At 33.1% G+C, this 15702-nt stretch overlaps 1 protein-coding gene across 1 annotated transcript in view; it reads right to left on the reverse strand.

Moving 5' to 3' along the window:
- LOC129804049 (probable serine/threonine-protein kinase nek3) overlaps positions 1-12930 on the reverse strand; it is a 50355-nt gene extending 37425 nt beyond the window's left edge. Inside the window, exons 1-2 of the mRNA XM_055851062.1 lie at positions 12584-12930; positions 5785-6532 (exon numbers count right to left, since the gene is read on the reverse strand). The gene's annotated coding sequence lies outside the window, so the exon portion shown is untranslated. The remainder of the gene's footprint in view (positions 1-5784; positions 6533-12583) is intronic.
- Between the last annotated feature and the right edge of the window lie 2772 nt (positions 12931-15702).

The following is a 15702-nucleotide window of genomic DNA, read 5'->3' on the forward strand; positions in this document are numbered from 1 at the left end:
CTTTATCCAAATTTTCGAATAGAAAGAAGCCACTGATTTGGTGAACGGAAATGTTCTCGAGATCGATAATTAGTATCTGAAATTTTCTGACTTATATTGAGTAATTTAGGAGCTCTCAGAAAAACCATTGGATAGGACAACTGTATCAAATTCCGACCAGCTTACAATTTCGGCCACTTCCTTTGTTGCTTAAATATCCATGATTTTTTTAGTTTTTGCATACTCTAGGCCTATAGAGACTCTACAATGCAAAAAAAAATGTGTCACTTTGACGAACGAGATATTGTGAAAAAGACTGGAAGAATTCCAGAAGGGCAAGGAACTATGAAAATTAGGGTGGTCGAAATATAAACCAAGCCTATGACTATATTTTAATTCTTTTCAAAATGCATTAAGAATGATTTTAGATAAACCAAAGACGATAAACTGTCTGTAAGGTTCCAAGCAGTACTCCAGAAGTACCAAAAAATCAATTTGTATTAAAAATATTACATTTCAAATTTAAGATTTTGGCGCTTGCATGCAACTATGCCAAAATTTGGTACATTTACCCTATATATGTTACAAAGTTACATATATATGTTGCAACGTTTTGTTTGTATTTTTACTAACAGTTTTATTAACGTTTTTTTAAATTTCTTTTTTAAATATTTTTAGAAAACTGGAAAATAATATTAACCGGAAGAAAGTCCACAGAGTTCATAAATATGAAAATTTTGCTCCAATTTCCAGAGAGTTTACGGTTTACCTGAATTTTTCTACTTAATCTTATAAGTGAGTTTTGCTAAATGAAAATCATCTCAACCGAAGTATAGACCTTAAGTAAAAATTTTCGTGTGATTTAAATGGAAATTGCGATAAACGGAAAAATAACCTGTTTATAATTTCTCGAATGTTTTGTTGACGGCTTTGTTAAACGAAATATTGAAAAATTTATAAATTACAAAATTTTTCAGCATTTTTCTATGTATAAGATGGGGTATTTTAGAATCATGTCTAATTTGGAACTCTGAGATTTTCTAACAGTTTTAGATGGCACAAGGAAAAAATAACGAAAGAGTAGTCCCGAATGTGAAGTCTTGTAATTCCTCGTGGTTTTATTTTTCTCTTTGACCATTTAAAACAGTGAGAAAAACGAGAAAAACTCAAAATGCTAAAATAGACATGGTTCCAAATTACCTCATCTTGCCGTAAGTACAAGAAAGTTACCAAAATTGTCACTAACATGCTCTCAAAAGTGTAATTTTTGTCTTTAATTCAGTTAATTTGCTAGACATTTGATTCATTTAGTGATAATAAAACGAACTTATAGGGGCTAGGGCTTCTTATTCCTTTTAATATGAAACATTAATAATGCTATTTGTATCAATTTTATATAATTTTCTTAGGTCAAGGCGAGCTCCTATCACTAAAGAAAAAAATCATAATTTCAGTTATTAAATGTTAAAATAATACACACATTAGCACATTTAAGCAGCAAAAATTTATAAGAATCTTTGTTAAAATTTTAATTTGTATTGTGTCACATTATAAAGTTTTTGTTTTCTTTTGACCAAATAACCGATGAAAAAGCTACTTTATACTAGAAAAATCCCAAAATTGTCTCATAAACTTATAATTTCTAAACGAAAACAATTTTTTGCAATTTATTATATTTTATATAAACGCAGCCGTAGAGTAAATTAAAATAAATTCTGCGTCAACATCTCCTTAATGTGGTTTTTTTTATAACTTTGCACTAAATGATGCAAACACCGATTAATTTTTCATTGTTCATTCCTAAGGAATTAGAAATGACTTTAAGATGGTAGTGGCTACATATGAGAAATGGAATCTAAAGATAGATAACAACCCAAGTAGCAAAAACTAGTCATAACCACGTAAATTTTACTGTCACGTGTAACGTACTAATTACACTTATATGAGTCGCTTCAAAGTCATTTGTCTGAATTTATAGAATTATTAAAAAGAAATACAACATTTCAGAATTTTCTGAGAATCTTTTATTATAAAAAAGATTATGACAAATAGGATCAGAGGTTTTAATATGACAAATTTTGAATATTCTAAAAAAGAAAGTTAAGTATATGCAAAAACACAAGTTTTTGCAAAAACTCTTCGATGATTTTTAAGGGATTGTGGGTAAAAATAGACAAAAAAGCATATTTTATTTAATTTTTGTTTCAACATGACAAAAAAATTTTTTAATTCAAGTTTTTAGACACATAAAAGTAAAACATAGATAAACTTTATTTTCTAAAATTTTCATTTTAAAATTTTAAAAATTCGGCCATTGGGACCTGATTTTCGGGGACCTTTTTTGAAAAAAAAACGTACGTTTCTGTGGATAAGATTTCTCTAAATTGGTTTATCTGAAACCCAAAAACCAATATTTCCTATTAATTGATGAGTTAAACTAATCCTTGAACGAAAGATTTTTGTAAAATAATTAAATTTGAATTTTTGAGAGAATTTCATACACAAATACCATTTTTGACGTATTTTACATTAGAATCAAAGGAACACCTCTTCGACAGGGAACCCCTATTGACATTTTTGTCAAAAGTAGGGAAATGTTGGCATGGTTCGCGTAGAGTGAACCTTCATACAACGCAAATTTTTCCTTTGTTTGCAAAGAGCTAGTTCGTCATTTCTGAATCATAAGATAGATCATTATTAAGCTCATGAAACGAGATGAGAAATGGTAGGTCAGCTCTTTGCAAACAAAGAGAAAATTCGCATCGTTTGAAGGATCACTCTGTGCGAACCATGCCTACAGTCCCCTAATAGGGTGAAAGGAACGTCTGTTCGACAGGGAACCCCTATTGACACTCTCATCAAAATATTGAAATTTATTTAATATAAATTGTTTATATCTAGTGAAATTCATGTAATCTGACCTGCTTTCCTTTAACCTACCCTTTTCTAGAACTGTTCTGCGAATTTAAGAAGGTTTTAAAAAGGTTTAAGCAATTTCAATTGTCGACGTGGAGAAATTTCAAGATTCTTATGAAAAAATGTAAGAAGGAAGCTTTTACAAAAATAATTTTTTTCTATTTTTTTTTAATAAAATGAACGTATAACTGTTGCATAACAGTCAAAAAATAACTAAGTTTTAATTTAATACACAATTTGCATCAATTTATTTTAATTAAAATGAATTTAATTACAGTGTCAATAAACCGAGACAAAATCGTCGATTTCAACGTCTATTGACAGGTACAGATTGCCGACTTTTGTATCAGGTTGATAGATGAAGAAGAATAAGAAGAATGAATAAAAGTAAGCAAAGTTGCTGCATTTTTGTGAAAGAAATAGTGAAATTACTAACAAGTTAAGTGTTTGTGCGCAAAAAAGACTAAGAATGTTTGTTGATGAGTTGCCACTGGTGATATTTTTATAGTAGAACTTCCTTCAGCTCTAGCACTGCAGAAATCTAATGCGTGAGAAAAATTTCGACTGCACCAGAGATGCCCCAATGGAAAGAGTATTGTCTATAAGCTGTTGAGAGAGAATTCTTAAGGAGAGTGTCAAGTTTTATAAATCTAAAAGCTGCCCATTGCATCCTGTAAGGAATACAATGTAAGATTATGAGGATAGAGAAGTTTATCATCACGAGAATGGCTGCTGTGAAGGGACATAAGATTTACAGAAATCTCTGTGAGGGAGAGTTTCTTACGGAAGGACGGGACGTTCTGGATGGAGATTTAATAGATTCCCTGGTTGGCAGTCCCCCAGATGGAGTCATCCAGTGCAATAAGGAAGTTTTCAGCCAAAATCTCAATCAAAGGTGTAAAGAAAAAGTGTCCAATAGGTGTTCAAATTTCGTGTGTCAATAGATACCGAAAGTGTCAATAGATATGGCATTTAGTCATGATCTTAAAAAATACAGTTTTTTTTAGTTTTTCAAACATTTTGAGAAAAGTGAATGATACTGAACGGTAGTCAAATTAATAAGTTGATATAAGTTAATATTTAAACACAAAAAAATTTAATACAATAGAAGATATCAGTCAGGAAAGTCACGAAAGTTCTTAAAGTGTCAATAGACGTTCCTTTGACCCTATGATGTTTTTTTCTGTAATCTACATTTTCTTATAAAAAAAAGTTCAAATTTCATATCCTAAATCGGTACTAAAAGGGTCAAAAAGTATGGCATGATAAATTTTTAAAGTGTCAAAAGGTGTTCTTTCACCCTATGTTTCGTCTTGTAGAATAAGTTGTGATCGAGTAAACATAAAAATCCTTCGTTCAAGGGCTAGTATAACCCATTTGTTGACAGGCAATATTTGTTTTTTGGATCTCAGATAAACCAATTCTGATAAATCTTGTCCACCGAAAAGTATGTTTTTTTTTTTCAAAAAAAAAAAGATCTCAAAAAATCATGCCTCATTGGCTGATTATTTTTAGATGAAAATTTTTGAAAACATAGTTCAATGGATATACTTTTATATGCCTAAGATCTTGAATAGCATAAATTTTTTATAAAGTTGAAAAAAAAAAATTTTTGGTCTTCTCGACCCACGTAACCCTTTAATTCAACTCTAAATTTGTTTTGAGCATTTTAACCCCATTATATTCCTTGATAAGTCAATGTGTCAGGTCGAAGTTTGAGAAAAAAGTATCAAATAAAATAATTGGAGAGGAAATTACTTCACAGTGTAGGCTAGCATTAAAAAAATAGTCAATGGAAACTCTTTGGATTTAGATATTTCATTTTGATGGCCATTGAGCACGTCATAATTACTCGTCACCGTAACATCGGCACTTCGAATTTTGATTGTCGTTAAATAGGCAATTATTAATCTGCTAATGCAGCATTAAACACGTTCAAATGCCGTCGTCATGACCTAATTTCATGCATCTTGTGCATATGTGGTACCCTCTTTGAATAAAATCAAATTTAATTATTGTAAATTTCGTGAATTGAACAGAAAATGAGAGGGTTTTATTTTGTGATCAAGAAGGAATACCTTCCACCTTCAAGCGCTACAAAAGACTCAGAGTAGGGGAAAACTTTCAGGCTTCGCACATACTATGGCTTCGAACACTTCATCGTTTTCTATATTCCTTTAATGAATTTGGCAATATATTTTAATAGCTAATCTTAAGTCACACATTTTCATTAAAGGAAATGATATCAAATAGGGAAAAGCGCGCTACTTTCAGACGACTCAAGCTTCGGAAAACTTAATTTTTTCTTTATGTTCTCTATGGATTTCACCCATTGCTCTTTTCTGAAAATTTGAGGAATTGGACTAGCTATTAAAATATAATATTATAATGAGCCAAATTAATTTATAACACTTTAAAAAAAAAATGATTTGTGCGAAGTATAAATCGTCCGAAAGCGCGATTGCCCCTACTGTTAGTTTCAGAGTTTAAAATTCTAATGGAATAATTTAGAATACCGGAGTAAAACAAGAGTATTAATTCTTGATTTTTGCACGGAAATTTCTTAGGGTTATTACCAGACTAATGTATTCTTTTGTCTTGATTTAACGATCAACAATTAAAACTGTTAATTGTTTAAATTTAAATAGTTCGACAAATTTACACTGTGACGCATCTTTAGTGTTTAGTGCAACACTCATTATATTTGAATTTACATTCATGCCAAATTTTACGCAAATTTAACCATTCAAGATCATATGAATTAACCATTAGGTGTTTTGTTTCAGAAATTAATTATCCGAAGAGGGCTTTTTGTTTTTTTGATCTGTGAATATCGTATCCAGTCAATGATAAACGTGAATGTACAAAAAAAAAGAAGAGTGGTCTTACCTTGAACAGATTGAGGAAAAAATCTGTCAATAACACATCCAGTGGACAAAAGAGAAAGATGAGAGTTAATTATCCTTGATGATGTGTGTAAAATCCGTGCAGTTTTCTCTATATCGATTGTTGAATCCACTTGAGTGATTTCTGTGTTAACCAGACACTTTACAAACTCTTTTTTCTCCTCTTCTTTTTATCCTCCAATAACGTTGAACTAACAGTATTTCACATCTTCTTTTAATAAAAAAAATAATCTTTCTTTTTTTTTCTTCTTAAACCACACGAAGCACTCAAATATTTATAATTTCACTTTACTAACCAGTGAGCACAAACACCTTCGAAATACTATTTCTTTCTTTTATGTTTTAAAATTATAATACTGGTATAATAATAATAACACAGAGAAATGAATTAATGTGAAGTGTTGAAAAAAAAACACTCGAGGTGCTCTATAACCGTCCAGCGGAGTAGAGCAGAGTTATCTCATGTGGAACCAAATAGCGCAATTCGCCATTTAATGTTAAATACTCGTGCCTTTTTTACGAAAGACTGAATTTCAGTACTTTTCGTATTGAAGATGTGGAGAAAAGAAACTGCACTGGATCATCACGAACAAATCCACTCAGTAAATAGCACAGAATTTAATAAATTCCACTTTAGAATGCACGTAAAGATGAATTCACGATTGGCATTTTGCAGAAGTAATATCTTTACGGAGCTCTGAAGATATACCAGGAATATGCGCGTTCAAAATCTGAAAAAAATATTAATAATATTTTTTTTGTTATAAATCACAAAAAGAAATTCCTAAATGATTTGTAATAAAAAATTGTAGAGCATGAGGCAGAGTGATAAATTGTTTTTCTATGACAAATCGCATTTTGCAATGGAAAATATCTCTTCTCTATTTTCACAATTTTGCAATTTAAACCTAATTCTGTATAAGACGTCTAGAAAATTACTTAAGAAAAAATTATAAATACCGCTGACATAATGAGCTTATTCAATATGCACATCATTGACCTCGTTTTTTTCCAATCATTTTTTTTCCAAATTGCCAAGGTCAAAACCAGATTAAAATGCGTATTTTCAAATTATTTGCATGACACTAGTTTTACCTGTTTTGGAATGTTTTATTTATACACCGGTTGCTAAAATAGTGACGTCTAACTTTCAGTTTAATTTAATTAGTTTTTGGTGACAATGCTTTGTATAAAAACTTCCTAATTTTCCTCAACACACTCACTACCGCCAATTCAACTTTCCAATTTAACTAATTAACGGACTGAGATAAATCGCCAACGCATCAGTCTTCAGCCTAATTAGAATTATGACTAATTTCATCTTAATGATTTTGAAACAGTAGCAGACAATTATCAACATTTGGAATAAGATCTCTAAAGTCTGAGCATTCACTAAAAAAATTGAGTTTTGATTTAAAAACAATCAAAGTGAGGATAAATCTAGCATAAGATTAGTGATAAAATTTACTTATCTCTTCTGAAGGATGCAGTCATGAAATGCACTGCACTTATCACCCTGAAACTGCAGGAAATGCAATAACTGGGTTGATAGGGAGAAAGAAAAAAATGAGGGTTTATTATATTATGGCCATTTCCTCTCAGTCATTTGCACTAACTCAATAAGTTGCTTTGAAACTTTCAAGTGATGCTTTTAGCGTAAGGCCTCGAATAGACGAGGAAAATATAAAAACTTATTAATTCTTTTGGCTCATCACACGCTGTTTGATCGTTTGATGTTTTTTGATATACTGATTCAATAAATTTATTAAATTCATAAATTATTGAAATATTTCTTTGATAGCTTAATGTTGAAACGAAGATAATTTTAGGTGTACAACAATTACATGAGCTTCAGACAGAGACTTATGTAATACGGGCTTCATACCAAAAGTTTAGTCATATGGCTTAACTGCTATAATTTCTTATTAGGGTGAAAGGAACACCTATTGACACTTTAAGAACTCGTGTCAGGACTTATTGACACCCTACTCCACGGGGGTGACATTAGCTCTGAAAGATGCGACCAGTTTTAGTGTAAATTTATTCCTGCTTTCGTACATATTTCATGAGATATCTCCAAAACTACGTAAGTTGCCAATTTAGAGTTTTCGGTTGCTCATTACATATTAAATTGGCTTTTATTTTGTATCTGTATTTTTTGATAATTCATTCCACAATGACAGAAAACACCGAATAAATTCCAAAGATTTTTCGGCACGCTAGAAACATATGGGAAACATAGGAAACGTCATGTCCCTGCCCTACTCTATACCATTTGGAACACAAAATTCGAACACTTATCCTTATCGAAAAACGCAGATTAATGAAAAAACAAAATATCACTTAGATTTTGTTAAATGCATTAAATTAATTTCAACATTTTGAAAAGATTACCAATAGAGGTTCCTTGTCGAAGAGGTATTCTTTCCACCCTACTCAATTTTTTTTTTTTTGGAAATTTAAATTAGGATTGGATTATTTAGAGCAAACGATGTATTATGCCCTAGACACACTTACGACTTAAGCCGAGAGACGACTTAGTGGAAAATGTCGGAAATGTAGTTCGACCATTATTTCTAATATAATTACGCTAAGCCGTCTCTCGGCTAATCCTCATGTCTGTCAAGGCCCTTAGATTCTGAAAAACCAATAAAATTGGTTGTTAGTTAGGATTTTGAAACTTTCGAGAACTATGCTAAACCAAGGGGTGAATAAGTGGCTATCAGAGTGAACTGTGAGCGGCAAAAATCAACAGATTGGCACTCTTTTGCTAAGAAATCGACAGATCGGCACAATTTGACCAGAAATCGTCAGATCGGCACGATTTTAGCGAAGAATCGGCGTATTTAACTGACAGTTCGCTCTTATAAAGTATAGCGTTCGTTTAAGCTCATATAACATTATAAATTTCCTACAGAGAATTCCAGTGGTAAATTTTAATGCAGGGCTGAGCAAGAACAGTTTGAAAACGAATAAACGTCAAAATAAGTTTGTTCAGGTAGCGTTTTGACTATTGACGTACAATTCTCATTTGACGTTTATACGGTTTCAAATGGTTCTTGCTCACCTCTGTTTTAATGTACTTAACTGGAAACACTAATTTTGTAGACGTACTTGCAGAAGATCGGCAAGAGATCCACAGATCGGCACTCGAGTGAACCGTGAGCGGCATAGTTATCTACCCTTTGGGCTAAACCTTTAGTCTGCAGTCCGTATAAGAGTCTTATGTCCTCTACACACGTACCACTTAAGCCGAGAGACGACTTAACGTAATTGTAATCAAAATAATCATCAGATTACATTTCTATTAGTTTTTAACTAATCCGTGTTCGACTTAATTAGTGGGAAACTAATAGGTATTTAGTCAAATCATTATTTTGAATTTAATTAAATTACACCGCCTTCAGACTTAAGTCGTTAGTGTATCTAGGGCATTAAAGTTTAAGTCACAGTCTGATGTACTGGATTGGGGCTAAAGATCATTACACTTTAAGAGGAATTTTCATTAAAAAAATATTTTCATAGATTTTGACATTTCTTCATACAGTACTACAGAAGATTTCTTTAAAAAAAAAAACAATTTTTAATAAGCTTTGGGTCTGACGATCGTGGTTTATCAATGAAGACCTAGTCTTGTAGTGATACAATAAAGCATAAAATTGATCCTAGCGAGGGTCAGTAAAATAGTTGCTTAGAATGCGATATTTTTTTTTAAATCGACGGTTCAAAATAAAACTTGAACAAATCGAAATTTCATAAAATTCGTTTTTTTCACTTTATTAGTATCTCGTGACACCAGAAAATGAACGAAAAGACTAGACCTTCCTTGACTTTCATAATTTTATTCTTTACGACGCTTTGAGGATCACAGCTCGAGATTAGCAGTTCATCATTTGAATGATCGACAAATCGATCAGTAACGATAAACTTCAAATTACGAGCTGTGATTTAAGTCCAAGTGCAGTGTAACTGTTTCCCGTCTATACGTGTTTTTCTTAATAATATTCGATACCTGATTAAGAGACATTCATCTTCAAAGCGTCGTTAAGAATAAAATTTGGAAAATCAAGGGAAATTTTGTCAATTTTCTGCCACATCCTATTAAACCTAGATTTTTCACTTCTTCATACTCTCTACCTTCCCTGCGTGTGTAAGGTTATAGGATTTTTATATCATTGGTTGCATCGATCGTTACCTGTCTGTATTTATTTTGTATCTGCATTTGGTGCAAAGGACGATATCTTGTATAAAATTCTGACATAAAAAATGTAGATACGATAACAGTCGTAACAGGTACGATATCTTAAAAACTCTATACTCTACATGAAAAATATCGGCTTTAAATTTCTCTCCTTAAAATTTGTCGTTTGGCAGTTAGTCTGAACCATCGAAACTTTGATGGATATGTTTTGCAGTTTTCGCTAAGACGGCAGCGGACACACGGTTACCATTAAAAAAATGTCATTTCACAGCCTACTAGCTTTTAATGATATATATGATGTGAGGGACAAACCAAATTCTGTTCTAATATCTATAATAATTGGGAATGACCTGCTTATGCATCGACTGGTGTGGGCTCCAGACTGTTTCGAGCTTCCGCACTACGTCCTAACACTTTCACGACTCACCAAGTACTGACGTCCGTACTCACTGAGATCGTACGATCGACTAACTCTAACACAGTCGTCTTCTCCACCACCAGAGACGCTGGCCTAGAAAGGAGACATTGCGTCTTTAATATTTAGGGTTGCCTTAACAGAGCATTTATGGCTATTAGGCGGGAAATTTGACTGCTACAATAAGAAATTTAAATAAACACTAAATCTAAATCTCAATTTAGATATAAGGTATCACTCCTATCCTTAGTTACCAACTAAGTTATTAATCGTATCGGAATACTTTGTTACAATGTAATCACGTTGTTATATTGCTGTTGTATTCCGTGGTGGAAGAATCCGCTAAGTCCATGTGAAGACCATCCAGGAGCGCCTTCTCCGCAGTGTGAATGCTTCTTCCATGCTCCCAGACTTTTAGACAGAGGCGGTGCATTTGTATTACGTTTTATCGCACTTAAAATGTCTTTTCCTGACATTCAGTTGATTGCACCCGGCGGGACTTGAACTTATAACTAAGAGAGTCGAGTCAAACATTTCAACCGCCCAATCCGGTCTTGCCTATTGCGCCACTGAGATCCCCAACTAAGTTATTTCAGTGAGGAACCGTGACATGAATATGAGATCTAAAGCCGCATTATTTAAGAAGATACGTAGGTTTCTACAATTTTATTTTATGCCAGAACGTAAGTAATATGGCATTATTTGCCTCATATGGCAACCCTATTTTATAGTTTTTATAGCATGTCAAAAAATATGAACTCAGTAATATCTAAGTCAGAGGTGTGCAAGAACCGTTTGAAACCGAAAAAACGTCAAATAAAGCTTGTTCGTCAATGGTCAAAACGCTACCTGAGCAAACTTATTTTGACGTTTATTCGGTTTCAACGGTTCTTGCACACCTCTGATCTAAGTTCTGTTAAATCTGATTCTATGAAGTTTTTTTATTATTTCTTAATTATCTTGAAATACCCAGGCTTGATAAATATCCATCAAGATAACAAAAATGTAAATCGAAATTGTATCAAAAGTCACAGATGCATTATAATTCCGGAATGCAAGAAAAGACAATCCTACTACAATAGCGTCTAATTGAACTCAACCGAGGTCAGTTTTATGTGATCCATTTTTAAGTGTGATTTATTCATAAATCACACCTGTTTTGAAACCATTAATTTAGTTTATTTAGACAACTCAGTTTACGATTGATGGAAATAGCTTAATAATTATTTTGATTGTAATTACGCTAACCCATCTCTGCTAATCTTCAGGCCTGCGTCGGCCCTAAAGATAACTGTTAATAACCTTATTTATCCTTATACCAAAATTTAAATTATACAATACGGTAAGGGCATTATTGCTCTTATTAAATTTACACTACTGCTAGTTAAAATGCTAGAAAACGGATGATCCACTTTCAAAGTTTGTCAATCTCGTTGTGTCATATCAAAATAGGGAACCGATTGCATTAATCTTTTTAACTTCTTCTGCGACTGTTTTATCACTCCGACTCACTACACGCATTCAATGCATTAAATCTTCAATTCATTCAATGATATAAGAAGAATTCCTAAATTTTTCAATAAATTTCAGATGAATCATAGATATTTATAAGATATTAACCAATTTTGTGAAAGAGTACTATAAAATTATAAAAGCATTATGAAAAGCTTTCAAAGGACAATTAGTCATTATGAATGAAATGTTTCGAAATTTTATGAAGTTCAATATTTTATTATCTCAACGATTTTATTCACTTGTCTAAGACTTAAGATTAATATATTGATTAAAAAACATATATAAAAATCTCTGCATTTTATTTTATTATAAATATCATTTATTATTAGTTATTAAAAATTATTATGAATATTATTAAATATTAACCAAGGTATTAACTTAGATTTTGATATCAATTTTGCATATTAATAAATAAAACCTTTAGCAAAATGTAAAAGAATTATCCTCCATTTTCACTGCATATCCGGAGCGGAAGGGTTAGCAATGCACTATGATTTTGCTACTTTATTCGTGTCATTGTATTTGTATGGGATAATGTCATCAAACCATGAAGGTGGGGAAGAATTTCAGCATTTTTATGGAATTTCAATATTCCTATGTCATTTCACAATATATCACTCTAATGCCCTTTTGAAGAAGAAATATATTCACCAGAGGTCACCAGGGTGTCTTATGATGGAAGACTGCCATATGCATCCAATAATGATGAAAAATCACTTTGGAAATTCACTTATTTCCTGCCTGGGCTGGCGTCTTCCTTGCACAATTTTCCCGAATTTTACTTTTACAACAATACAGAATACTGTATTTTAAAATAAAATCAGTATTTAGGCTTTTTAACTCATTTACTGTCACAAATTAAGACGAAGAAAAAAAAAGATCACATTAAATTCAACAAGACCAAATGAATGAGAAGAGTGAATTTTTGCAGCTGCTGCGTCTGCCTTCCAGTCGGGTTCACTACTTTATGTTGCTGTAGCAAATGCCTCAACACAACTGAACCTTCGACGGAGCTCTTTCTCTCTCGCTTCTCTCATTTTTGCTATTCGGTGACATACGCATACATACCCATGTCGTAGGTTAATATATGATTCAGTTACACATACATCGATATTTTGGGATCGGGAAGTTTCGGAAGAAAACGACCACTTCACCATAATTTCTTGTACGGCGTTCTTGCTGATGACAAAAGAATCAGGGGTTGCTCATTGCTGTGTATTTCAGTTCGGTTTGTTCCTCTTAAACGTGATAAAAAGAGAAGTTTGACAGTTTCATAGGATTTGCGCTCATGGCCTCTCTTTCTCTCTACAAACATCTTGCTGCAGGACATGTTTCAGGCATGTTTCGTACAATTCGGCTACTTGCGATCAGTCACATTTTAATAATCAGTGAGATAAGACGATTAAAACGTGAGAAAACTAAGCATAAAATAAACAAAACTGTTTTGCATTTTACATTTACATTTATTGATAAAACAGTTGGGCATGCCCTCTTATACAAGAAAAGTGTGCGTAATAAAAGAAAAAAATGCAAATGAACAACAGGAAAATAAAACGAAAAGGAAAAACAGATCTTATACACTCCCAATCAATGACGAAAAACGACTCAAAAGCTCCCGCTTACGAGTTCGTGGGAGTTCATTCCAAAAAATGACTCCCCCAACGAATAAAGAGCAACGCAGGATACGACCCACCGATCTTGGAATGAGCAGACACGAAGACCTCTCCGACGGCCCGCGCTCAATCAACTCCGCAAGATATGCCGGTCGACCTGTCCATAACAGGCGACAGATGAACCCAACAGCCCGAGACTGAAAGTGGTCCAGCAATGCCCGTCCCAGGATCTTGGCGGCCCAAGAGGAGACATAATCAAAACGGCCAAGGTCAAATACATACCTCGCAAGAGAGTTAAATGCTCTAGGGTAAAAGGAACGTCTATTGACACTTTAAGAACTCGTGTCAGCACCTATTGACACCCTACTCTGTACCATTTGGGATACGAAATTTGAACATCTCTGTTTAGTAAAAGGCATGTTACAGAAAAAACGCTATATTACTTATATTTTACTAGATACATTAAATAATTTTCAACATTTTGACAAAAGTGTCAATAGGGGTTCCCTGTCGAATAGACGTTCCTTTGACCCTATTCAGCATTTTTGAAGAAGTCTTGTCAGTTGCAAAAAAAAGTTCCGCTCCGTACGTAAAATGTGGAATGAGCAAAGCTCTCACCAGAAGTAGACGAGTCTCGATAGGGGTAAAGGACTGGAGTCGACGCAAAGTCCGAAGACCATAATAAACCTTCCTACACACCTCAGAGAAATGATTACTCCACGTGAGAGTATCATTGAATATTACTCGAAGATTCTCCACACAATCAGTCAAAAAAATCACCTCATCCAGCAGAACAATAGAAGAAACAGCATGGCACCGAAAGCGACTATGAGCTTCGAAACCGTTGAGTTTTCGAAACTGCTTATAGAATGAGCGAGATGACTAAATAGAGATCTCACTCGCTCTCATTAAAATTAAAAAAAAAAATGTGTGCAAAACAAAAGTTGTTGTGCGTTGGGCATTAAACTCGAATACTTTAACTCCGCATATGAAAGAAATTGCTTCAGCGGATGAACTCAGTGTATAGTATCTCAGAAATTGATGAAAACATAGAACCGAGGTTGGAGAAAATAATTGCAAGAACAAACTGAAAATTAAAAAAAAGAACTCTTACGATTCTTCATGTTGGAGCAGATAAGAAAGGTATAGTAAGACAGTCTAAACAAACTATAAAAAATAATATATATTTTTTCGAATATAAATAGATTCAAATAAGACTTCATTATTGTTTGTTCTCCCAATAGGTATTAGCAGTTACTACCATCTGAAGATATAGTGTGAACAACAGTGCGAACGGAATAAGCAGAAGAGATGATGCCCTGTTACAAAATAAGAGACTGTCCCAGTTGAATCATTTGAAACACATTATTGCAGAACGCAAACGTTTTAATTGCCCAACATTGAAGTTATTTTAACTGAAAACTATTTATTTTATTATTATTTTTTTATTATCATCTCTCTGATTTTGGACCCACCCCCTATGCGACCATCGCCGTCTTAGCGTCGATTCCAACCTACTCTGGGCAACACACCAATCGCGCAGAAAATAATCATACGATAAACGCGGCTTATTAATAGCAAGAGTGAGTTTGCCATATTTTCAATGTAAGTTTTTCAGGAAGCATCTCATCAATGTCATAGGACGCTCCACACTCGCGGTTAAGGAAACATTCGTCGAAGTAACCGCAACAAATGAGAGAATGGGACTTAAGGTTAACGAAAGTAAAACGTAGTACCTAGTACCTACATGATCACTGGCTGGCGACACATCATGCAGATCCCATCAGAATGTTACTTTGGAAAAGTGGAATTTTGAGGTTGTTAACTCTTTCGTCTCTTTTGGGTATCCAAAGCAGCATATGAATATTCAGTGAAAAACAGTGTTTTTTTAATTATTCAGAACTGAGAAAAATTCAATTCTTTTGGATGATTACAAACTATAAGGATGTCCAAATGTAAGATATTTTTGTAGGACCTCAATTAATTCCTGAGCTTAGATATTTTTGATTAAAAAATGGTGAAATTGGCTTGCAGCATATGCTGCGGTCCGGAAAGAGTTAAAGTATTACACTGTGCAACAAATTTGAACTTTTTTTTGTCCCTGGGTTCTCATGCTATTTTTTCTATTGCTAGGGTCAAATGATTTACGAAAATACT

This window comes from Phlebotomus papatasi, chromosome 2 (genome assembly GCF_024763615.1).
Source record: "Phlebotomus papatasi isolate M1 chromosome 2, Ppap_2.1, whole genome shotgun sequence".
Lineage (NCBI taxonomy): Eukaryota > Metazoa > Arthropoda > Insecta > Diptera > Psychodidae > Phlebotomus > Phlebotomus papatasi.